We start from the raw sequence: 25,171 nt of genomic DNA on the forward strand, positions 1-25,171 counted from the left end.
TTCTCTATAGCTTGTAAAAACAGACTTATACAGGAAGGGTGGATTTAAGTATTGTTTAAATGTTTACCCAATGCATGATTTACCTAACTGAATAAATACCGTTAAATTAAAGTTCAAATGGGAGTTTGGATTTTAATGCTGACAATAGGTCAAAAGCGACCTCTACCTCAGACCTAAAAGGTGAGAATTTTCAGGAAGGGGGCCCAGGAAATAGTATTTTTAAGTTGTCCTGGCAATTTTAATCTGTTGTCAAATTTGAAGACTCCTAGAGTAGATAATTTCTAATGGAACTTCAAGTTCTAGAATAAAGGTGTTGTGGCTAAGTAGGAAAGGGAAGGGCAATATTTTCATATACAGAGATAATCCAGAAGACTTGAGAGGGCCTTATATCAATGAGATGGCAAGTTTTGGTAGAAGGCTGGAGGCAGCATAAGTCAGTCTGAAAGGAATGAGGAATAAATAGATGATGAAGAAACAGTGGCAGTGAAGAATATAAGAAAGAAAGGAAGATGCTAGTATCTGAGGCATAGCAACATCAAGCAACAAGGTTAGCATTGATTATGTAAGCTAATTGAGGTACTAGTCTGCCAGCTACCAGAAGGGGGCAATAGAGAGCTTTCAGAGCTGCGTGACCTGATGGAGAAATCCCAGGTGAATTGAGCTGTCAATTAAAAGCATGGGATACAATAAAAAGATTTTGTTTTTTAATTTTTTAAAAAGTGTGGGATGCAGCATAAGACTTGAATCAAGTTTAAAACATAATTAATGTTTACAACATAATTAATGTAAGAAAATTGAACTAGGGTTGAAGTATAGAAACAAGCAAAGGATTTAGGGAGTAATCACCGGGAAGTAATCAAATTAGCCATGAGTCCTAAGTGCAGACATCAGGCAAGAGCCAGAGTGCTTTAGCAAATTGCCTCATGGGGGATGAATCATCCAATGGAATTGGCATCTGGGAAGCACCAGGATTGCTTTGGCTGGCTTTTAAAAAAGCTTATAAATGCAGGAATGGTAAACTGCAATATTTGACAGAAGGAGATATAGAATACAATCCTTAGATTCAGGAAACTAAGAGAGGTATTACTGTTTCCTTTTTTTCTTTGTTTCTAAAGATACAGGAGGCTTGAGATAATTTACATACAGAGGAGAACAAACCTGAGAAAAAGGAAAGGTGGATAGTGCATGAATGTTGGGGAAAATAGACTGATAATTGAATTTTCTTAAAAGATACTGAAAATTCTCAAGTACTTTCTGAAGCAACTGTGTTCAGCAATAATAATGTTGTTTCTGCAATGTGGTGGACTTTGTGCAAGACATTGTGGAATAACTAATCAGAAGGACAAGCTTTACCATTTTCTCAGAGCTTATAATCTTGAAGATGACACAAATTAACATATAATTAAAATAGTGTGATAGAATGATAGAATGAGGCCAGGCACAGTGGCTCATGCCTGTAATCCCAGCACTTTGGGAGGCCAAGGCAGGCGGATCACCTGAGGTCAAGTGTTTGAGACTAGCCTGGCCAACATATTGAAACAAACCCCATCTCTACTAAAAATACAAAAAGTAGCTGGGAGTGGTGGTGGACACCTGTAGTCTTAGCTACTTGGAAGGCTGAGGCTGGAGAATTGCTTGAACCCAGGGAGCGGAGGTTGCAGTGAGCCGAGACTGCGCCATTACATTCTAGCCTGGGCAATAAGAGCGAAACTCTGTCTCAAAAAAAAAAAAAAAAAAAAAAAAATACAGTGAGTTAGCTATGTATAATAGCTAATTTTGAGATGTGAGAAAAGTTAGAGAAAGCCTCCTGGAGAAACCGATGTCTAATTTTAATGTAAAGTTAATAGTGTAGGATCTCTCTCTCTCTCTCTCTATATATATATTTTTACCACCTCTCTTCAATACCCAATATAGTCCCCAAGACAATAAAAATCTGGACAATGAATAATCTAGGAACTGAAAGATGAAGACTTCCTGGAAGTCTACATAATCCCCAAACCTTCCCACTATGACCACTGATAAATGTTAGATAAAACATAGCAATTATTTCAAACGAATAGCTGAACTCTCTAGAAATCCAAGAACTCCCCAGATATTATGAAAGAACTGAAAACAGAGTAACAAGCTCTGTGAGTGCTCAAGAAGTAGAAAGATGATCATGGGGAAGGAATCGCCAGCCTCAGGATCCTGGGAGTTTGGATTTTAATGCTCACACTAGGTAAGAAGAGATGGCAGCACATATGACAGGCAGGGTTGGAATTCAGATATTGCTACAGAATTAGGAATGTCAAAGTGCTATACACTTAGTGAAAATGTGAGTCAGCAAAGATCTTCCCATTGATCAAAGTTTGTATATCCCTTGTGTATACTCTGTTTTGTTGTTGTTGTTGTTGTAGAGGCATATGTATTGAGATGCAAAGATGTTTACAATATACAACTGGGGGAAGCAAGTTACACACATATTTACAGTATGATCTTGTTTTAGCTTCTTAACCATCAGAAAACCTCAAAGAATATTACCCCATATTTTCACACATAGAAACTTTCGTTTCAGCTCGGATCAGGGATTATAATTCCCACCATGAGTCTTAGAGAACTCAGCCATAGCCTAAACGTTCTGGGTATGCTTTCTGGTCCATACCAATGACCAAGAATCACTATCTTGTAGACTGGCATAGCAGCCTCTTCCAGCTTTGCTGTTTTGTATTGTTGAAGCTGCAATTCTGGGTCTAAATTTCTCCAATTATGTTTATTCTGTCCTGTTAGCTGGTACAAATGCAGAAATGCTCAGTCTTTTCTACTAGTAAAAGATAAAGCCCTTTGGCCTTTCATAGGACACACAGGAGAATAAATCATAAATGATAAAAAAATTAAGGTGTGATTTTGCAAGGAGGAAAAAAGCAATTACCTTTTAAATTCAGGGTATAAAACAATGTACAAGATGATTTCAGCTCTTTGGGGAAGATAAAGTACAAGTGGACAGAAAACGATACAAAGGACGTCAAACAAGTTCCCCTTGCTGATGACTTCAAATCTCCATCTTACTCACTGAACAAACTTTGGGGCACCTACTATTTCTGATACTGCCAGATAAAATCCATATATTCATCTCAGACTTTTCTCCTGTCCTCCAGCCAGATACAGCCAAATGTCTAATGGACACATGCATGTGGAGGAAGTTAAGAATTGTAACACCTGGCATGGATATTGTCCATTGCAAAATTAAACCATTAAAACCAGTCTCTGAGCTTTGAAGGCTGTCACCCCAAAATGTCCTTCAGGAGGACTGTAAAGTAGTATGGTGAGATGGGTTCTGGTGTCAGATAAAACAGCTATGCCACCTGCCTGCTGTGGGAATCTAGGAAAAAGTATTTACCCTCTCTAATTCTCATTGGAGGGCACCCAGACTAATGAGTTCTAATAAAAATACAAGTACCTAGCTCACAGGATCACTGTGAGTAGAGGAAAAAAATAAACTTGCAAAATATGGTGCCAACGCAGTGTCTGACATAGAATAGGCACTCACAAAATGTTTTCACCCTTCTCTTTTGTGAGATGACTTTGACATAAATGAAACTGCCTGACAATTTAAGAGTTATAAATGTAGAAGCAAAATTAAAATTGAACAAATAATAGATTTTGTCTGAAATTCTGGGTCATTTCTGTGTTGTGGAATGAGTATCTGATACAGCTGGAATAGGAGAAAGACAGTAGTTTCTCTTACATTAAACAGCCTATAGCAACCCCTGCCTCCTTTATATAGCGAGCACACATTTGGCCATGAGTGTGTACGTGCACACACACACACTCACACACACTCACTCTCTAGGTATTGTTAGTTATTTTTGTGTGTGTGTATGCCTTACTTCTATAACTAGAATACAAATTCAAGGATGTTTTCTTTTTTGCCATTTTAAGCTGCAGATGGATCTAAGCAGATACTAATGAACAAGTTAGTTTACTTACAATGAACTGGTTCACTATCTTAAATAAAATGTTAAAAATATGCCAATCTAGACAAGATAAAAATCAGCAAACATTTTCAGCCCAAGATATGATATTCATCTGATACCCCCAAAATAGTTTAGCTTAAACCTAGAGCTTGTCACAGGTAACTTTGTGTTAAAGATGCAATGTATAACTCATACACCGTAATAACCAAACATGATACAAGGCTCTTTGGGAATGTATAGCCTGCTAGAGTTTGGAGATGGTTCAAAGTATTCTATCTCTGGTTCATTTTACATTGTTTCAATAATCCCTTTAACTTCCCTGAAAATGCCCATGAGTGTATTATAACTCAGGTGATCAACAACTACAACTGAGCCCTTTCTGATATGCTCCTTTATGTTAATAAATATGGCCACACCACTAACAAGATTGGTTTTTGCCTCTTTATGGTTAAAGATGAGTTTTGAGGCTGCCAATGACTTCATATTGATCGTGTCTCTGGCTGCAGTTGGATTTTCAGACATATTTAAAATTACTTTCAAAACAAGATTTCTAGCTTTGTACTTTCCCGAGGATGGCAAATGAAAAAGCTCTGAAAAGTCACTGGCAACAATGTAGTGATGGACAGAATCTGTAGTCAGTTGCCCCAGTATCGTTAATCTGGATTGCTGTCCAGGTGAGTTCAAAGGAAATGACGTGGTGTCTTTACACATATGCTTAACATGTAATTCAATTTTGTGTTGTCTTTCATCCCCAGAAGGAGGATTTAGAGTAATTACTCATAAGAAAATTAGTAATTTTCTCATTTCTGTGGAGGGAAAACTGAGCAAGCTTTCAATAAGCGTCATTATACCATTTCATTAATAAACTCTTGGACAAGTGGGTGAACGTTATGGATACCCATTGCAATCTGTGCTCTTTTATGAACAAGAGGATCAGCAGTTGACTTAAGTAAACTAACAAGTTTTTCAAATTCCTCAGAGTCCACATAGCATTCCATTTTGCAAGGGCAAGCAAATGGCTTAATCCCATTTACCTCCTTATCCTGATTTGGTGTCTAATCTCATCTATGGTCTGGATGCAAGGGTCAGAGCAAAAAGGACACTCAGGGACAGGCTGTAAGCATGAGCAAGTGTTCCTAGAAGGGCAGGCTGTTGCCACAGGCCAAGAATAGGAAATTTCTTCAGCTGAGCCCAGAACAATATATGAAGGAGGGCTTGCCTCAGATGCCTGGGATCTAACCCGAACACTGCTAGAGTTACAGCAGGGCTTTTGGGCCAGATAGTTACCTCAGAACAGTCCTTGGGCTATTTTTTTTTTTTTTTTCATTAATTTCATCCACAGGCTGAGGTCTAACTATCCTGCTCACTGGTTTAGGATTAGGGTCGAAACTAGTGTCATCTCCTTCCCAAAGCCAGTTCCCAATGACTTTCTCTTCCTCCTCTTCCTCAGCCCCAGACCTAGGTTTGCAACTGGCCCCAGCCACAGGCTCCAACTCCTCAGCACTGACCTGGGCACCAATTTCAGGTTTATCATTCTTAGCACCAGAATGATTACCAGCCTCTTCTGCATTTCAGAACCAGGAACTGATAGTGGCCTCTTCCTCAGCCCAGACCCAGGCATCAATACCAGCCCCATTTTCACAGGTGGAGCTGGTGGACTCATTCCCAGCCTTGGGACTGAAATCTCCAATGGCTTTGCCCAGAGCCTTAGGCTCTGACAGAGCTCCTTCTTTTGTCTCAGCAACGACCTTGTTCTTAGACACTGCCTTCATCTCTGCCACTGCATCTGTCAGAGACCCTGGCTTGTCTTTGGCTTTGGCCCAGGTCTTGGCTACAGGTCTAACCACACCAGTAGCCTCCCTCTCTTCTCTTGTCTTATTCTTAGTCCCAGTCATGGTTTGAAGCCCAGTTATATGGCCCTGTCCCATCTTGGCCTTGGTGCTCAATGTATCCTAGGTTGATGTCTTACTACTCTTTCACTGGGTCAGGGAAAAACTTGGTAGCAAGAGTTCAAGTCAACTTTCATTTCAGCAGTCACTATGTTCTCTTTCCAAACATGCAGCCTCTGTCAATGATACAGAGGGCAGAGGCACGTTTGGGCTAGGGAAGAGTGATTGTTCCCTAGTGCAGACCTGCTGAAGCTGATGGTCTTCCGACAATCCAAAGCCACCACAGCCACCAGTGGAGATGGACCTTGGATCCAAATGAAGAGTTTTTGTTCTCTTTCTTAGTTAACTTCCTAGCGAACAGCTATCTACAGATCTCTACAGGAACCTAGAAAGGAACAGACCTCATCACCACCTATGTCAGCCTGCTCATATAGCAGGGGTCCTCAGGAGATGCTATCCTTCCCACAAAAGAAGAGTCCTCTAGCTAGAGAAGAGTCACAGCCTTCACAGGCCCAGGGCCCAGGTCATCAGCCTCCCCATCCTCTCCTTTGCTCTCCTCTGGCTGCTCCTCACTTGGATTCCCACTGCTTTCTGCACAATCTGAATGGCAAAGAGGCATCCTGCCCCCCACACCACTGCATCAAACTCAATATTCTATTTTTTAAAAAGTCTTCTTGAGAATCTGGAACCATGCACCTGCCCATAAACTTGCGTGTTTTGGTTGCCATTTAAACTACTGGATGGCTGAGACACCTCCCAAGCTGAGATCATATCATAAAATATATCCCTGAGCAGTGAAATACCTGATGTTGCTGTTGGAAACAAATGTGGAACTCCCCACATTAAGCCATTTTCTCAATGATAAATGAGTTTATAATCCTAAATTATAAAATAAAATGTAACAATTCACCATGAAAGAGCTATTAAGATCTCACAATTATCAAACTGACACCCCCAAGAATTACAGGGAATAGAATGATTTCAAAGTGACTGTAAAATAAATTTGTTTAAAATAATTCAAGACGTAAAAGATATGATCAAAACCACAAAAAGGAACAGATATATGAAACCGAACAGACAACTGAAATATAACAGAAAGGGATTAGACAGAAGAGTAGTTAACTGAAGAATAGTGGCCTGGAAATGTGTGTAAAGCTAAGAAATTAGATAAAATGTAGCACAGAGAGATATCATATTAGAAAACACAAAAGAGAAGTTAAAAGGCAAGAATGAAAGATGGATGATCCAACTTACATCTAATAGGACTCACATGAGAAAAGAATAGAGAAAATGAGGACAGACAATATTATAGAGATAAGGGCTAAGAACTTCTCATTCAAAATAGAACAATGAATTCAAAGCAGGGTAAATAAAAATTCATCAACATCTACACACATTACAGTAAAACTGTTAAACTTTAAGACAAAGAGACCTTAAAAGCAAGTAAAAGTCAAAGATGAAAGCATCAAGAGAAAGATAACTGAGCTGGTGGCAGATTTCTTAACAGCAAGAGAGGGTACAAAACAATAGAATTCTATCTTAATCCCTGCGTGGATATAGAAGGAAAAAGTGGCTAGTGGCAGAGCTTTAACTGTTTCTGTGACATTTTATTTATTTAAAAAATAAAAGAGAAAGCTAAGGTAAAACCAATTGTTAACTTCTGGTTAATTCTGATGGTAGCACATAGTTAACTGTATTGCTATTTTTGTGCTTTCATATGCATTAAGGATGGGAAAGGGTTAATTATAGCAATAAAAAGAGTGGAAATAAAGAACGTCCCCATAAAAAGGAATAGCTTGTGGAAGCAATAAGAGCAGCAGAGTGAATGGCACATTCTAGGATGTAAAAATAGTTCGAAGTGACTGAAATAAAATTCTAGAATATAAAAATAGTTCAAAGTGGCTGAAATAATAGAAGTGACTGAAGTGGAGGGAAACTAGTAAAGGATCTGCCTGAAAAGAGAAGCAAGCAGGGCCAGATCACGGGGCCTTCATAAACCACGCACAGTCTGAAATTTTCTGAAGAGCAATGGAAGCCAATAACGTATTTTACTCAAGAGACCGAGACCCCATCCACAGTACAGGCTGGTCACCCTGACTGCTGTGGTTAGCAAGAACAAAAGAAACTGCATTTCCATTCAGGTGGGAAAAAAATGTTAGTGGTGAGAACTCAGATGAAAACAAATGAAATGGAGACAGATTCAAGATATATTTAGACTAGTAATAATTAACAATGGATTTGATATTAGGGATGAGTGAGAAGAAAGTATCAAGAATAAACCTATGTGTCTGTTTGTCTTTAAATACTGATTTTATGCTTTTAGTTTGTTTTCTCTTATTTTAAATTAGCACATATTTTTGGAATATGGTATGCTGTTGTGATACATGTCTACATTGTATAATGATCAAATCAGAATAATTTGCAAACCCATCACCTCAAACGTTTATCATTTCTTTGTGGTGAGAACGTTCAACATCATCTCTTCTAGCTATTTGGAAATATACAATACATTATTGTTAACATAGCCACCCTACTGTGCAATAGAACATCAGAATTCCTCCTACCTAACTGTGACTTTATACCTGTTGACCAACCTCTCCTCATTTCTTCCTCCCCCTACCCTCTGCACAGCCTTTGGTAACCACTCTTCTACTCTCTGCTTCTATGAGATCAAGGTTGTTAGACTCCACATATGCCTGATGCTTCTATGAGATCAATGTTGTTAGACTCCTCATATGCATGAGATCATGCGGCATTTGTCTTTCTGTGTCTGGCCAATTTCACTTAACATGATGCCCTCCAGGTTCATCCACGTTGTTGCAGGTGACTGTGCTGTTTTGAGTATCTGGGTAACTGATGGATCCATTCACTGAGATGGGTATACAGATAGTTTTGGCCAAGAAGATAATAGTGTCACCTTTGGAAATGTTAAATATAAGGAGTCTGTATGATATTTAAGTGGGCAAATGGATGAAATAAGTTTAGTGCTCAGAAAGAGACCCGGCTTAGAGATCTGAAATTAAAATTCATTAGAATCTCATTAGATGTATGAATGGGAGTAGGTGAGGCTGGAGAAGTGTGGCATGAGATAAGAACCTCAAAACCATCCAGCATCATTTAAATGACAGGTAGAGGAAGAAAGAGAAGCTGGTACAGAAAGGCAGATGTGCAAACAGAGAAGACGAAAAAGAAAATGGGTATGGCAGCCACAGAGATGCACCACTCAGATATCCCTCCAGGAAACAGCTTTCTGTGTAACTGTCAGGAGGCAGTTAGCTGCCAGCCTCCATCTGCAGCACCTGCAGGAATTGTCACAGTGTTTTAACCAAGGCTCTACTATTCCTTGGAAGCCCACAGCCCAGGGCTGAGCAAGGTAGTGGTGCTAGAGCCTGGCCTCTATGCCAAATGTGGGTTCCTCTAACAGGCAGTCTTTGCTCTGGAGCTCCCCATTGGTTTGGCCAAGACTTTGTCAGGTCTGTAGCACAGTCTGGGGCTCTCCCTCTTTATCTTTCACAGATGTTATCTTTCAATGAACCACTTGCACTTCTAATTCTGTCTCAGCATCTGCTTCCCAGAATAACTGAACTGATACAGTTGGTACTGGAATTGGTCTGAGAAAGCAGGAGGTAAAATGGGGTTTGGGAGCAGATCACTTCCTGAAAGCTGGTAATGAGGATCCCATTCTGGGTGGTACAGGGGGCACAGATAGTCTGTGGCACAAGGTGGCAGTCCAATTACTAAATCTTTAATCAATGATGGCTTGGAAGAAAGTTCTGTGAGAGAACTTTCCTGGCCTGTGCAATGTTCATGCTTTAGAAAAGTGCATGCATGTGTGTGTGTGTGTTAGAGGGATGTTGAGGAGGAGGCAAGGAAGATGAAGGAAAACAATGAATACAAGGATGAAGGAATTAGCTGGATTTTTGTTAAGTCTGAAGCTACTACAGACAGTTAATGCTGAGATAAAGTTGACAGCAACTGACAAACAATTGAACACTTTATGAGAAGGCCTTTATCTGGTCCAGGGGAATATTAGACAGAGCTGAAGACTAAACTCAGAACTTATAGCTCAGAGTTATACTTTTGTATATATCTAAGAAAATGGACAAATAAGTTGTGATTTATTCATTGAATTGAATACCGTAGAAAGATTGCTTCGCCCATGTATCAGTTAACATGGAAATCTGCAACTTGGAATAGGGCCTGAGCAGGACTTTGCAGCACCAGGCTGTGGTACATGCAGCCCTGTCTCTTGGGCCATATGATTTAATAGACTCTATTGTGTTGGAAGAATGAAAAGTGAAAAAAGAGGTAGTGTGGTGTGGAGTTTATGGCAAGCCTTCATAGAAGAATCAAAATACAGTACTCTGGAGTTCTAGAGTGAGGCCACACCATCTGCAGTGCAGTAAAACACCTCTTGGGGTGCTACTGAGCCCTGTTTGAGACTGAATATTTGACCATGGAAACCAGTAACTATGCATTCTAAACTGCCCCTTGTGAGCTGAGCTCTGTGGAACACATTAAGTGAGAATGTCATGCAGACTCAGCAGCAATTTGTCTAGTGGAAAGTGGTATACCAGAGATCAAACCTGAGCAGTACAACAGGGATCACAAGGCCACTTTATGACACATTGAGCCATTTCTTCCTGGAAGGGCCTGTGAATTATTGTCATGGTAGTAAACATTTATTCTAGATAACTGTTTGCCCCTCTTACCTACAAAGTCCCAGGCAGCACTACTAGCTGGAGGATTTGAAAGTGAGCCACAGACATAGAATTCCATATAACCCAGCATCCGACCATGAGAGACACACTTCACAGAGGAGGAGACGAGTGAGCCTGTGACCATGGGATCCTCTGGTTTTATCACATACCACAGAATCCAGAGGCAGGTAGCTCTACAGAGTAATGCAATAGCCTACCAAAGGCACAACTGGAATGCCAATTTGTAGGCAATTGCCTACATCATGGCATCTGCCATGATGGGGTATCATCATGCAGGCTAGACACTGAATCACAAACCTCTATATGGATATTATCCCAATTAGGAAGAATATATGGGTCTGGAAACCATTGGGCAGAAGCAGGAGAGAGTCCACTTATCACACTCAATGATTCACTGAAAGAGTCTGTGTTTCCTCTTCCTATAATACTAGGCTCTGTGGAGAACTCAGGCTATGATTGCCACTTGGGCATTCAGGAATTCTTGTATACAGAGAACAGCAGGCTGAACGAGGAGTCAATATCTTCTTAGGAGTAACTGACCCTGATCAGGAGGAAGAAGTAGGGCTGCTTTTACACAATGAGGACAGGGAGAAATATATTTGGAACTCAGATGATCCAGTTGGACATACTTGCTCAATTGTGACTATAGACCAACAAGTGCGATAATCCCAGCCTAAGAAAAGTGTGGTTACTATGGGTTCAGGCCCTCAAAAATGGAAGCTTTGATCATATCAGCAGATAAGTCATCAAGACCAGCAGAGGTGAAAGCTGAGGGGGAATTTTAAATGAACAGTGGGAGAGGGATGATAAGTACCAATTGTGATCCCAGACAGACCAACTGCAGCAATAGGGGTCAGACTGCTCCCTAAGTTACCTCTTTCAAGTTTCTCCTTAGGAAGACAGGTCCACTGGAATCCTGGATAATCTGTTTCCCAACTGTATGTGGGAGAAGCAGATCTATACTGCGCAAGGGGTGGGCTGTGGCTGTTGTGGAAGTGAGGGCTCCGTTTAAGAATGCACTTGCTGTTAAGCTGCAAGGAGTGCAGTTGGCACACCTAAACAGCTCCGTATCCTCCCCATTATGCAACAGCAGCCCTGCCTCCTGTGCTGCTCAGAAGACCTGAACTAAGGCACCAGGCAATCAAGGAGCGTGATGTGGAGAAAACCAAGGGAAGCAGTCAGCAGTGACAAAAGCTACTGAGCATTCAACTTAGGAAAGGATCTAAAATGTTCTCTGGATTTTGCAACAAAAGTTGTTAACATGACTTTGGCAAGACCTTTTTCAGTTGAGTAATGGGGGCAAAAGCCAGATTGCACCAAGCTAAATGGTGAATGGGGAGTAAAAAAATCAGAAGAGTTTGAACATTTAGCTGTGAAGGGAAGGATAAAGGCAGGGCAGGAGTGGTAGGTGGACGCAAATGTGAGAACTATGGAGTGAAAGTTTTTTAGAGGAAAGACACTTGAGTGTGTTTAGATAGCTGTGAAAAGCACCTGAGAGAGTAGGAGAGGGAGAAAAAAGTCAAAATAGGGTGAGGAAACCAAAAGAACATGCGTGTAGGTGGAGGGACTCATCTAGTATTGCTACAAAAGTGGAGAAGAAAAGGATGGGTGTAGATGCTTTTAAATGAAATACTTCATTTGTGTTGCTTTGTTTTAATAGTCAAGTTATTTCAGAATCCCTATTTCATAAATTTGTTTTCTTCAAAATATGTGACAAACAATAACCTCCCATAGTCTTACTCTGCTGATGGGGAAGATTGTCTCTGAATAAGGAGGAGCTCCATGAACATTTGAACAATGAATTCCTTGGTCTTCCTAACAGTTCTCTGAAATAGGGCAAGACCATCTTATGGTTTTCCTTTGATAGATACAAAAGCTAAGACACAGAATGATTAAGTGCCTTGCTAAGATGCTTAGGACTTATGGAAGGTCTCCTGACTTCCACTGTCCATTTCTATTTACCACTCTTACTGTATAAGTGGTCCTTTCACATAGTCATGCAATAATTTCCCTGAATTCAGTGGAAAACTGTCCTCTGCTCTTCACCACAACTTTTAGCTGACATAGCTTTATACCAGATATTTTTCCTCTCTATTTTGCTGCTGTTGATAGTGAAGATATTGGATACAATACAAAAAGAAAGCACAATCTCTCCAAGCCACCCTATTTTTTTGGTCATGAAATACATACTTTCTGTAAAGTGCCAACTTTCTTACGAGTAAAAGGAATCCTTCATAAGTACATTAGACCTTCTATAATCACACAGAACTGAATCAGACAGAGCCTTAAAAGATTCTTTCATGCTTCGTAAAGCACATTTCAGAGCTTCTGGCTTTGTTGTTTTAGATTCCAGGGATTGAGGGTGGTTGTGAAATGGCAATGTGGTTATGCTACATAAGGCCAACCAAGCATTAAATACGGGCATCTGGAGGGTTTGGCAATACTAACACGCTTTTCAGCCAAATCCTGATACAGAACAGATAAATCCTTACAGATTTATGGGCTCTATTGGCACAGAGACCTCCAAGTTAGAATTTCAGTCCCTTTACCCTACTGGGAATGAATATACCTGGAAGAAGATAAGAACTCTTGGAAGTCTTTAAAATGTCCCCTTTGAAAAATAGACAAGTGTTGCTCTTCCTAATAAAGCTGCACAACCCTGATGCCAAACAGCTGCTGGATGGTCCTGGATGGTCCCTGCATAGAAGCTTGCCCTCCCCAAATTGATATAATGCTCACACCGAGGGTTAAATCAGGCCACATCTGACAGGCTCGCAGACATACTACCGGAGTAGTAATAGTAGCTAACCTGTGATCAAGGCATATTCTGTTACATCATGCTACCAGCATTAGCTCATGAGCTCCGTATAATCACTCAATGTGGGGAGAGCAGATTTTACAGATCTTACTAGTTTTTTCATTCTGTGAATTGTGTAAATAGAATGTCCCACACAGGGCGATGGTAGGAGATAAGAATTAGACCACACCTCTTCTGCCTCCACATCTAAAGCAGGTTGGGGAAAAATAACTGAGAAGTAAGCTCTGGTAAACATAAGGTGAAGAATAATTTACGTCTCTCATTTAAACATCTTCCAATTCACAGCAAATTTTCTTCCTTGGCACGTTGGTTACATTTGTTAATGGAGATTAAAAAATAGGCTATAGAAGCCAATATTATTATAAGAAACATTGATAGAAATAGGATATGGTTAGAATTGTTCTTCAACTTCCTTATAACAGAGAAAAGCCCTTTGCATGAATATTGACTCATAAAAGAGTTATGAATTATGGCTTCATGCATTACTATTAAGTCACCACTTTCTAGAAATGTTGCCTAAGATTGCCATGAGATCCAGAAGGGATAAATGCATAGTGTTCCTCTGCCAACTGGCTAGAAACAGCCTCCTTCACAAGACAGGAACTCTTAAAACCTTTCGACATGGGAAAGTAGTTTTGTAGCTCTAAGCCTCTGAGAATAAGCACACAGAATTTTTGGTGTTCAGATTTTTGTATCTAAGGTATAAGGTATTGGAGCATGGAATGGGGCTGCTGCCTACATTGGTGTGTTAGAAATGAACCTGTCCAAAAATTGCTGCAAGCTTTAGCCAGGCCTGTTTACATCTGTTTTCCCTTTGGGTCACTTGTCTGATTGCCCATACTCTTTGTCACCCTACAATGTGGATGAAACTTGAAAACATTATGCTAAGTGAAAGAAGTCAGATACAAAGGTCACATATGGTAGGATTCTGTTTACATAAAATATCCAGAATAGGTAAACCCATAGGGACGGAGAGCAGATTCCTGGTTTCCAGGGGCTAGGAGAGTGGGAAATGGGGAATGACTGCTTAATCAGCACGAGCTCCCCTTTGAGATGATGATAATATCTTGGAACTAGATACAGGCGATGACTGTACACCATCGAGAATGTGCTAAATGCCACTGAAGGGCAGGTATACTTGAAAATGGTTAATTTTATGTTGCATTAATTTCACATCAACTGAGAGAGGAGGAGGGAAGGGAGAGGGAGAGAGAGAAAAAATGGACCAGATTTAGGAAGATAGCTATGGAATAGTAGAAGGAGCTTTGCATTTAGAGTTAGGAGACATGAATTTGAATTCTGACTCTTTCACTTACTGGCTGTGACATAAAAGTCAAAAAAGATGACATTTCTGGGTCTCAGTTTCTTCATCTAAATGGGAGTCAAACACCTCCCACGGAAGACCACTGTGAGCACTGCGATATTATATGTGAAGACATAGTATGGGTCTAGGCACAAAGTTGATACAAACACATAACTAAGCCAAAAAACTCCACAGAACAATGATAGTTTTTTTTAAGGTAGTACAAAAAACAAAAACCCATGTAATTTATGTTATAGCTAAAACTGTTAAAATGTAATAAAAATAACTTGCATTAATAACTCACAATAGATAAAAATCATGGCAATTTTCATAAATCCAAACACTGAAGAACTAGGTGTTTTGTAATCATAGTTTACACTTCATTTATCTGGCTTCAAGGTATGAATTTAAATCTAAAAATTTGTGTGAAGGAAATTTCTCCCCTCTAGTACTATGTATAGTAACCACATCAAGTTACTATATTTCATCATCTTAAGAGGCACATATTTTAAAATTTTAATGTCTCAGGAACCAGGAATCCATTGATTAAAAGTGTCGCTGGATCCCCCTAAGGAAGTATAGTGGAAGAGTACACCACTACAAGCATTATTGGTTAATGTTCCCAATCGTTCCTAAAGCGGACCTGTGGCCATTTGCCAAAGTAACTGTCAACTAGTAAACAGAAATCCAAGATTTCTTAAAGATTATTGGATACAAGGTTTGAGCTTATATCGATAGGACTATATCCCAGGATAAATTGCAGATATTAGTGTCAATTTGAAAGACTTAAAGGATGCAGAATGGTGGCTGCTTTATATCCTCATTCAATTCACCTATCTGCCCCCTGTAAGAAACAAAACCAACAAAAACCCCAAACAAATAGATTGAGGTGAATGACAATGGACTTTAACAAATTTAACCAATAGGTAGGTTCTATCATAGCTGCTGTGCCAGATATGTCTTCATTGGAACACATCAGCATACCTTCTAGCACTTTCTATGTGATTGTCGACCTGGTGAATGTGTTCTCTTCTTGATGCCTATCAATAGGGAGAATCAAAAGTAGTAAACCTTTATCTAGGAACAATAGCAATACTGATTCACTGCTTTGCCCCGGGGGCTCCATTTCATAAGACTTTGCGGGGACGGATAGTCTGGACATCACACACATCATCGTACTGGTCTGCTACCTGATGATATGCTAATTAGAGTTGGTGGGCAAAAAGTAGAAAGAAGCCTAGATATTCTAGTAAGAAATCTGAAGGTCAGGGGGTAGCAGATAAATCCCACAAAGATTCAGGGACCTCCTCCATTAGCAACATGCTTATTCTGGGGCATTCTAAAAAATCTCTTCTGGCCAGGTGTGGTGGCTCACGCCTGTAATCCCACCACTTTGGGAGGCCAAGGCAGGTGGGTCATTTGAAGTCAGGAGTTCAAGACCAGCCTGGCCACCTGTCTCTACTAAAAATACAAAAATTAGCCAGGCGGTAGAGGTACGCACCTGTAATCCCAGCTACTTGGGAGGCTGAGGCAGGATAATTGCTTGACTATCTGGGAGGCAGAGGTTGCCATGAGCCAAGCTAATGCCAGCCAAAAAAAATGAACTACTGCTGCACTGCAGTCTGGGTGACAGAGTGAGACCCTGTCTTAAAAAAAAGAAAAAAAAATCCCTTCTAAGGAATAGGACACACAGGTGTATCTTGCCCTTTCTATCTTTTACAAAGAAGTACAGCACTTGCTGGGCATCTTGGCTTTTGGCAGCAGTGTAACCCATTTTCTCATTTATCAGATAACTCAGAAGGCTGCCGGTTTCAGGTAGGACCTACAAGAGTCTATAACAGACTCAGGCTGAAATACCAGCTTCCCTGCCATGTGGACCACACAGCTCAGCCCAGCAGGTGGTCTACAGATATCCATCCTGGACAAGGATGTTCTGTAGCTTCGCCAACAGGTCCCAAGAAAAGAATCAAATCTCAGGCTCTGAAGCTTTTGGAACAAGGATCTCCCTTCTGAAGGACAGAAATACTCTTTATGTGAAAAATAATTCCTGACATGCTATTCTGTCCTAGTAGAGACTGAGATCTCTTCAATGGGACACCAAGTGACTCTGTGACTATAGCTGCCCATTGTGAATTGGGTATCATCAGTTCTACTGAGTCATAAAATAAGGTGAGCACAGCAGCAATTAATTTTATTATAACAATTTTACATTCTGCATCAAGAAAGTCTAGAAAGGGAAGATAAATTCATGAATAGGTGGTCTAGACTCCCACTTCACTTATCTCTGCTGCAGTCTCACTGAAACTGGCTTCATGGAGAGCTCCATATGACCACTTGATGGAGTTCATAGGTTGGTGTCTGCTTTACAGATTGGCACAAGCTAATGCCAACCAAAAAAATGAACTACTGCTGCATTACGGCCCCACTCAAGGGTGGCCCTAAAGGATAGTGGTGAAAGGAAATCTTCACAGTCAGTTGATCTGTGAGCATTACAGCAATCATTCTCTTTGTATGAAGGGAGAAAGAACCGTGGCAAGGGTATACATGGAATACAAAGAAGTAGCAAGTAACTTACCTGGTTGACCACTAGCCTAGAAAGAATGCTATTGGAAAATAGAGAACAAGAAAGTCTAGGAAGCAAATATGGATGTATCTATGGGAGTGGGAACAAATTCTGTCTACCTTTGTGTCTCACGTTAATGCTCATCAGAGAGTATCCACTGATTACTCTGGTTTACGGCAAATCTCAACACCCAAGTAGACTAGATGACTCATTTTATAAATGCCATCCAGTTTGGGGGAAATGAACATGAATGAAGTGGCCATGGTGACAGGAATGGAAGCCAAGCATGGACCCAATGGCTTGGGATCCTTTTCATCAAGTCTAATCAAAATACTTCTCCTGTAAATGACAAACCTTTCCGCAGTATAGTCCAATGCTGCACCCTTGATAAGGCACATTTATTTAAAGAGAACAGCCAGACATTTGGTGGCAGTTTGATTATACTGGACCCTTTCTGCCCTGTAAGAAATAGTAATTCATTTAAAACATCATGGTTACTTTGGATTTGGCCTTCTCTGACCTCCACCAGCACCACCATTCAAGGGTTTATAAAATGCCTGATCTACCAGTATGAAAACGTATACAGCATTGCCTTAACCAAGGGATGCATTTCATGGCAGAGAAGGTGCAACAAAGGGCATATGAACACTATATCCATTAGTCTCACTATGTACCCTGTCATGAAGAACCAGACTGCCTATGAGAATGGTGGAATGAATTAAAGACTCAGCTAAGGTGCCATCTTGGGGACAAAGCCCTGCAGGATTGGGGATCTGACCTAAGAAAGAGTATGAGCTGAATCAATAGCCAACATATGCTATTGTGTTCTATGTAGCTAGGATACATGTGTCTGAAGACCCAGGGGCAATGGTAGAATTGCTTTGTCTCACCATCACCCCAGTAACCTGACATTCCAATTTTGAGCTTCCTGTGTCTATTCCTGCCCAATTAAAGGTACTAGTTCCTAAGTAGAAAGATTACTTCTTCCAAGTAAAAAATACAGGGAGCATAATACTATAATGACCACCTGGTCATTTGGGCTCCTCATGCTAGTGGACAAATAAGTAAATAAAGGAGTTTCTCTTTTGAGGAATATTAAGACCTCTTTACCATGAGAAGCTAGGGCAGTTGCTACACATTAGGAAGAGTGAGGAGTGTGTCTAGGATGCAGGGAATTCACTGGGGCATCTCTTGGTTCTTTTGAGCCCATGGATAACGGTGAAGGAGAAAATACAGCAGCTATATATGACAAGAACAAGGCAACTAAGCTTTCAGAACCCTTGGAGATGAAGTCTGGGTCTTTCCATCAGGCAATCAACTCAACCAGTCAGAGTGCTGGGCAAGGGTGAGACAAATCTAGGATTGGAGTCAAAGACAGACGAGGGCTATCAATGGCATCCTTAAGATCAGCTGCAGCAGGGCAGACTAGTTTATTTCACAAACCCTCTTGCACTATGTCTTTGCAAAGACTGCATCTTGAAGGAATCTCTGTGGAAGATGGGGCTTGTATCCCCCTTTCTTGTAAAAAAAAATAAGTAAGGACATCTCATTCTTACAAAATCAGAGGCCCTGTATTTTATTATGGGAGCCAGACATAATGAAAAGTTTGGGCAGATCTGAGTTGTGCAAAGGCTAACCAACCCTGCATACCTGTTATACATCATTTTAGATTCTCTCAGCATGCCTCTTATACTAACCCTGCTGCAGCTACCAGTTCTGTATGAGCTCTGACTAGCTTCAGACAGGTACAACTCAACAGTACTGCATCTGAGCCCTGCACCACACACCTCTCATCTCCCACCCGGGGACGTTTTTTGTTAATATCACGAAATTCTGTCATCACCCAGGCATAAGAAACCTGGAAGGTCAGTACAATTAACTCCCTGACTCATGGAAGCCAAGAACTGATGGATAGATGTTTTATCTTTCCTCCTTCCTAAAGCAAGGGTCCTGAGATGCAAGTCATCTGAATTCTCAGGTGGTCTCAGGGGTTTCAGCAACCATTTGTTTCTAGCAGCAGCAAACTCTCCCTCTCTCCCCGCTTCACTTCCCCATCCTCTTCACTTCCCCATCCTACCTTCCGTTCCTGGAATCATACTCCCCAACAAGAATTCTCACACGGGCTTTGCTTTCTGGAGAATTCAGGCTAAGATATCACTGACTCCTCTTTTTTACTCAAAGTCCACATAGTCTGTTAGAAAATCCTGTTGGATTTACCTCCAAAATAAGCCCAGGAAATTTCTTACCACATTCCCTGCAATTAAACTGGTTCAAGCCAGTATCATCTCTCACCCGATTAAGAAACATAGTAGCCAGGGTGATCCTACTAAAATATAAGTCAGATCAGGGCCGGGTGGGGTGGCTTACACTTGTAATCCCAGCATTTTGGGAGGCTGAGGCGGCCAGATCCCCTGAGGTAAGGAGTTCGAGACCAGCCTGACCAACATGATGAAGACCCATCTATACTAAAGATACAAAAATTATCCAGGTATGGTGGCACATGCCAGTAATCCCATCTTCTAGGGAGGCTGAGGCAGGAGAATTGCTTGAACCCGGAGGTGCAGGTTGCAGAGAGTCCAGATTGCACCACTGCACTCCAGCCTGGGCAACAGAGCGAGACTCCGTCTCAAAAAAAAAAAAAAAAAAAAAAAGTAAGTCAGGTGTTGCTTTTGTGTGTATGTGGCTCAAAATCCTTAATAGCTTCTTATCTTACTCCAGATAAGAAGTGGTCAATAAATACTTATTTAAAATATAAAAAAGGAAAGAAGGGAGAACATTTTACAATAAAATGCCACCTGGCTAGAGTTAGTATTTCTGGTCATCTCAAATCTGTGGACTATGTCCACAAACCCAGAAATAATTGCAAAGGGTGTTGAGACAGAAATACTGCCATCGTAAAACATCGTGAAAAAAGAGAATCTAAGGACGGTCATAAATGAGATACTCTTCCATGAAAAAACTGAAGACTTTCTCATGGAAGAGTATCTCATTTATGCCCATCCTTAGATCCTTAGATCCTCTTTATTCTCATGTATAAAGCCCTTCCCTAAAAGTAGCTTTCTAGTTTCTTGGCTTAAAAAAAGATTGAAATAAAAAAATATAAAGTGACAGTACCTGGCAATAAGAGGAGACAATTTCAGTCTCCTCTCTGGAGTTGCATAATTATGAGAACACACAGGCATGGGTAAGATTAAGTTAATGCCTACAAAGTATAAGCCAAAAGCTTCATGTATCATATAAATACAGAGATCATGTTTTCTGAAAGAAAAATTTGGACATAAGGAAGCTCTTTCCAGGTGCACAAGTAATGTGGGAAGTTTAGATTAAAATGATGATGAAATATTTGAACTTCTGGAACATTCTCATGGAAGTCTTTTCAATGGGGCTGTGCCATAAAAATCCAGGGTATATATACCTGTCATCTCATATAAGAGAACAATACTTATAAGATGTCTTAAAAATCACAAATGCCAGTTTTGGAATCAAAAAATTGTTTTGAAAATTTCTGGAATACCCTAAATGTTCTTAAAGGCTCACACAGAAATGAAGTCAAGTAAGTAGGGTTTGACATCTAAATGGAACACTTTAAAACTCAATCTGTAATTTTCAACAAATGGGACCATTTTGCTCATTCTTAAAATTTTCAAATGCTATTTTTAAATTAATGTAATGAAAGGCAGAGAGTAATTAAGTATGTTGACCAGCTTCAGTAAAAATGGAAACAGAGTCAGTATGAAGAATTTAACATCATGTAGTAGGCATTAGAAACTTGAAAAAATCTGTCAACTATTGACTTGAAAAAGTGGCAACATTCAGTGACTTCTGTGTGAAGAGCCTATCATGGGACAGGCTAAGTGTGAGCCATAAAGAAAGTAATCACCATAATAATATATTCAGTAGAAAAACCATCACATTCAAAGGTGTTGCAGGCTGAAAGAGTGAGGATCCTGATCAACTCACTATTCCTCTGGAGGCTATATGGGTAAACAGCAAGCTGTTCTCATAAATGCAGAATGTTGGCAAACTGACAAACTGCATCCGCCACCCAGAAGGGATGCTGAGGGCAGTCACACCCCAAGAGCAGTGTTTTTTGCAATTAGGCACATCTGAAGCCTGTTAGTAACAATATGAACCTGTGATCAATTAAGCAGCCGACCAATCGTTACCTCTTCCTCCCTGCTCTTGCTACCCAATAAATACGAAGGGCTGTGGAAGCTCAGGGGCTGCCTTTGCTCACTAGAAGCAGAGATCTCTCTTCTTCCCCTGGACCCGTCCTTTAAAACAGTTTCTTTGGTCTTATGTTTTCATTTCTATGTTCCTTCCTTTGTTCAGTCTCATAATGACCGTCTCAAGTAGTAACAGTAGTAACTGTGGTAATGACGGTCTCAAGTAGTAACAGTAGTAACCGTGGTAATGACGGTCTCAAGTAGTAACAGTAGTAACTGTCGTAATGATGGTCTCAAGTAGTAACTAACTGTGCCAGCTTGCCACACAAAGGTCAGGCGATTTTCATTTATTGTTAAAATATATCTGTTAGGGTTGTTTGTAATAGAATAAAAAGATTGAGTCATAGCGAGTGTGTAAATACATTACAAAATGCCAAATTATTCCAAAGCAGAATTTCTTAACTTGTGATGGGTCAAGGACACCTTTGAAGATCTAAGGAAAGTTATAGAGTCTCAGAAATGCACTGATGGGGCCAAATTTTCACATAACCACAGATTCCTAAGAGCACAACCACGAACTCCTAAGAGGCCCATGAACTTTTGTCTAATAAACCTTAGTCTGAAGGGTAACAAACACACTTTGTACAACCAGGAAACACTGAAATAACCAGATAGATCAATTCAACTTAAATTTCTCAGCTCTAGACAAAAAGCAACAACTACTCTAGTAAATTGACTGATAAATTTAGACAAAACTAATTCATTTAACAATATGTTTTATGCATTATGAATTTTCTATGCTTACTACTTCATCAGAGGTGATCTAAGAAAATAGACTTAGGGCCCAGGATAGCTAGTTTGTTCACACAGATGAAAATAACTGGATATTCTGAATGTAGGTGTCTGATATCATGTCTGAATGCGCGTGGCCTCATCAAAACTGACCTGATAGTTGAGGTTGGACTTTTAAACACACACAATGTTGCCTCCCAAAAACATCTTCTCTGGCCTGCTGTGCCTGGCATGTTGGGTCTTCAAGTCACCCCTTCGGGTCAAGATATGCAAATTCAAAAGGATGTTACCAGGAAGGCAGAAAAATACTTCAGGAAGGTATATATGAAGCTGCATGAAAAACAGTTATATAACAGAAAACAATTTGTAAGTTTCTTGGTAAAAATTATTTGTGATTTTTTGGTAGTTCCAAAACAAAACAAAAACAAACAAACAAAACAACTGGAGAGTTCAAAGGAAAGCCCTGCTTGTTCTGGAATGCTTCTAGGTGCCCCAGCTATCATAGGGAACTCTTCTCCTTTCCTCTTCCCTAGGAGTACTACATTTGGAAAGCTTAGGAAGCATTGGTAAAATTAATATTCCTTGAAGGTGGCTGTTCAGAGTAATGCCTTTAACATGGTTTTAGTAACGTAAGCATAGGGCCAGACAAGCAGTGAAAGAAGGGAAATTCCATCAGATGTCATTTCAGTATCTAAAAAACAAACATCCCAGATAATCAGGAAAAATATAAGCGCAGAATTCCATCTATCCTAACATAGCAATAAAACTCAAGGACTTTTTGAAAAAGAATCATAAAAGGGTGTGAGGGATCCAATGGAATGACACTAAAGTGCCTTAAAGGCCATTCACTTATTCATTCATTCATTCATTCCTCTATTAGACAAATATTTATTGACTACCTATTAAATACCAAGCTCTTTCTGGGCACTTGGAGTTCATAAACTGAACAAAATAGACAAATGACAATAAAACAAAATAAAAAGTTTCCTTTTTACTCTTATGGGGAAATACATAAAGACTCTTGAGGAGAAAGACATAAATAAAAAATAAAAGTAAATTATGTAGTGTATTAGAAGGTGACAAGTGCTATGGGATAATTTTGGTTTGAAAGCAGGAGTGTTCTATTTTAAATAAAGTGATTAGGAAAGGCTTAATTGAGAATATAACAATTAAACAAAAACTTGAAGGAGGTGAGGAAATTAGCCACGCAGATATCTGGGAAAACAACGTTCCCGCCAGAGGGAGGAATCAAATGTGAGAAGCCTGACACGTGTTAGACCAGCGAAGAGGGTGAAATGAAAGCGGAATTACCGAGGGAGAGCAGTAAGAAATAGCATCAGAAAAATAAAGAAGATCTGGATCAAGTACGGCCTTTGGGGTCACGGTAAGGACTTTGTTTTTTACTTTGAGATAACCAGGAGAGTTCCGAGTAGCGGCAGGACATGACCTGATGTACATTTTCACAGATCTATCTGGTTGCTGTGTGAAGAATAGATTGTTGAGAACAAAAGTGAAAGCAGATCAGCTAAGAGGCTCCTGCTGTAAGCCAGAAGGAAAGGCATTTCAGGTGTCTTCAGAGAGCCAAAGAGTTACAAATCTTACCTGAAGGAGTGAAGGAGCTTTGCTACTATCTATGTGGGGCTTGCAGATTTGAGGTGGTACTGAGAGACCAACCCTCTTCTTTTTTCTTTTTTTTGTTTGAGACAGAGCCTTGCTCTTTCACCCAGGCTGGAGTGCAGTGGCACAATCTTGGCTCACTGCAACCACGGTCTCCTGGGTTCAAGCGATGTTCCTCCTTCAGCCTCCTGAGTAGCTGGGACTACAGGCGCCTGCCACCACGCCCGGCTAAATTTCGGATTTTTAGTAGAAACAGGCTTTCACCATGTTAGCCCGGATGGTCTCGATCTCCTGACCTCATGATCTGCCCGCCTCGGTCTCCCAAAGTGCTGAGATTACAGGTGTGAGCCACTGTGCCTGGCTGAGACCAACCCTCTTTTAAGTGGGTTGCTACAATTATCTACAATCACACCTACGGCAATGAAACACAAGGCTGAGCTTGTCCCACGGGCCTCTGGACTTCATGGTCTGATAGGAAGATCTATTAATGTTAGTAATTAAGCCCCCAAATTGGGACACCTTTGAGAGTGAAAGGAATGCTATTAACTACACTTGAATGACAGATGTAATGGGGTTCAAGACATTCTATCCCCAAATGTGACACCTTGGTATTTGAGAAAACAGCAGAAGCAGAAGGTCTCTCTCACTTTTTCCTGCCCTTCTCCCCTGAATCAGGTGGTAAAACAGACCTCTGGTCTTCCTCTAAAGTAGGAAGACCCTCATTTCAGAGGGGCTCTTCCTACACCAGGAGAAAAGGAATGAGGACACAGAGACACTAAGATGAATTTGAACAAATAAGACTTGCTAAGATCCACCCTACCGACCACAGTTTATTACCATTCGATCATATCCTTTTGTCCTGCAATCTGGACGACTGTCCATAAAAACACATAGTTTTCTCTGTTCCTTTGGGTCTTTATTACTGAAGGCTCCCATGTCATGTAAAACTTAATTGTTTACTGTTTTTTTCTTGTCAATCTGTTTTTTGTTGTTGTTGTAGGGTCTCAGCCATGCACCATGTGATGGGTAAAGAAAAGATATTTTCTGTCCTACAGGTGTAAGAGGAGGGTCTGTCTGGATAAGGCAACCCTAATATATGGAACCTGGAAACCAGTGGATGTTTCCATAAGGAACCTGGAGTTCATTAGGAGACGAAGATCAATTTATTAAATTAATAAACTGTTTTTTTTTTTTTTTTTTTTGAGACAGAGTCTCGCTCTGTCGCCCGGGCTAGAGCGCAGTGGCCGGATCTCAGCTCACTGCAAGCTCCGCCTCCCGGGTTTACGCCATTCTCCTGCCTCAGCCTCCGGAGTAGCTGGGACTACAGGCGCCCGCCACCTCGCGCGGCT

General features: G+C 40.5%; 2 protein-coding genes and 1 pseudogene across 5 annotated transcripts in view; 1 reads left to right on the forward strand and 2 right to left on the reverse strand.

Annotated features, from left to right (window-relative positions):
* TSHR (thyroid stimulating hormone receptor) overlaps positions 1-25,171 on the reverse strand; it is a 183,542-nt gene that overhangs the window by 150,363 nt on the left and 8,008 nt on the right. The window lies entirely within an intron of this gene.
* LOC111554789 lies at positions 4,242-5,881 on the reverse strand (annotated as a pseudogene).
* Positions 23,495-25,171, forward strand: part of CEP128 (centrosomal protein 128) — a 504,131-nt gene continuing 502,454 nt past the window's right edge. For both annotated transcript variants that reach the window (XM_023185111.1, XM_023185121.1), the window contains exon 1: positions 23,495-23,589. The gene's annotated coding sequence lies outside the window, so the exon portion shown is untranslated. The remainder of the gene's footprint in view (positions 23,590-25,171) is intronic.

Source organism: Piliocolobus tephrosceles, chromosome 6 (genome assembly GCF_002776525.5).
Source record: "Piliocolobus tephrosceles isolate RC106 chromosome 6, ASM277652v3, whole genome shotgun sequence".
Taxonomy (NCBI): Eukaryota; Metazoa; Chordata; class Mammalia; order Primates; family Cercopithecidae; genus Piliocolobus; species Piliocolobus tephrosceles.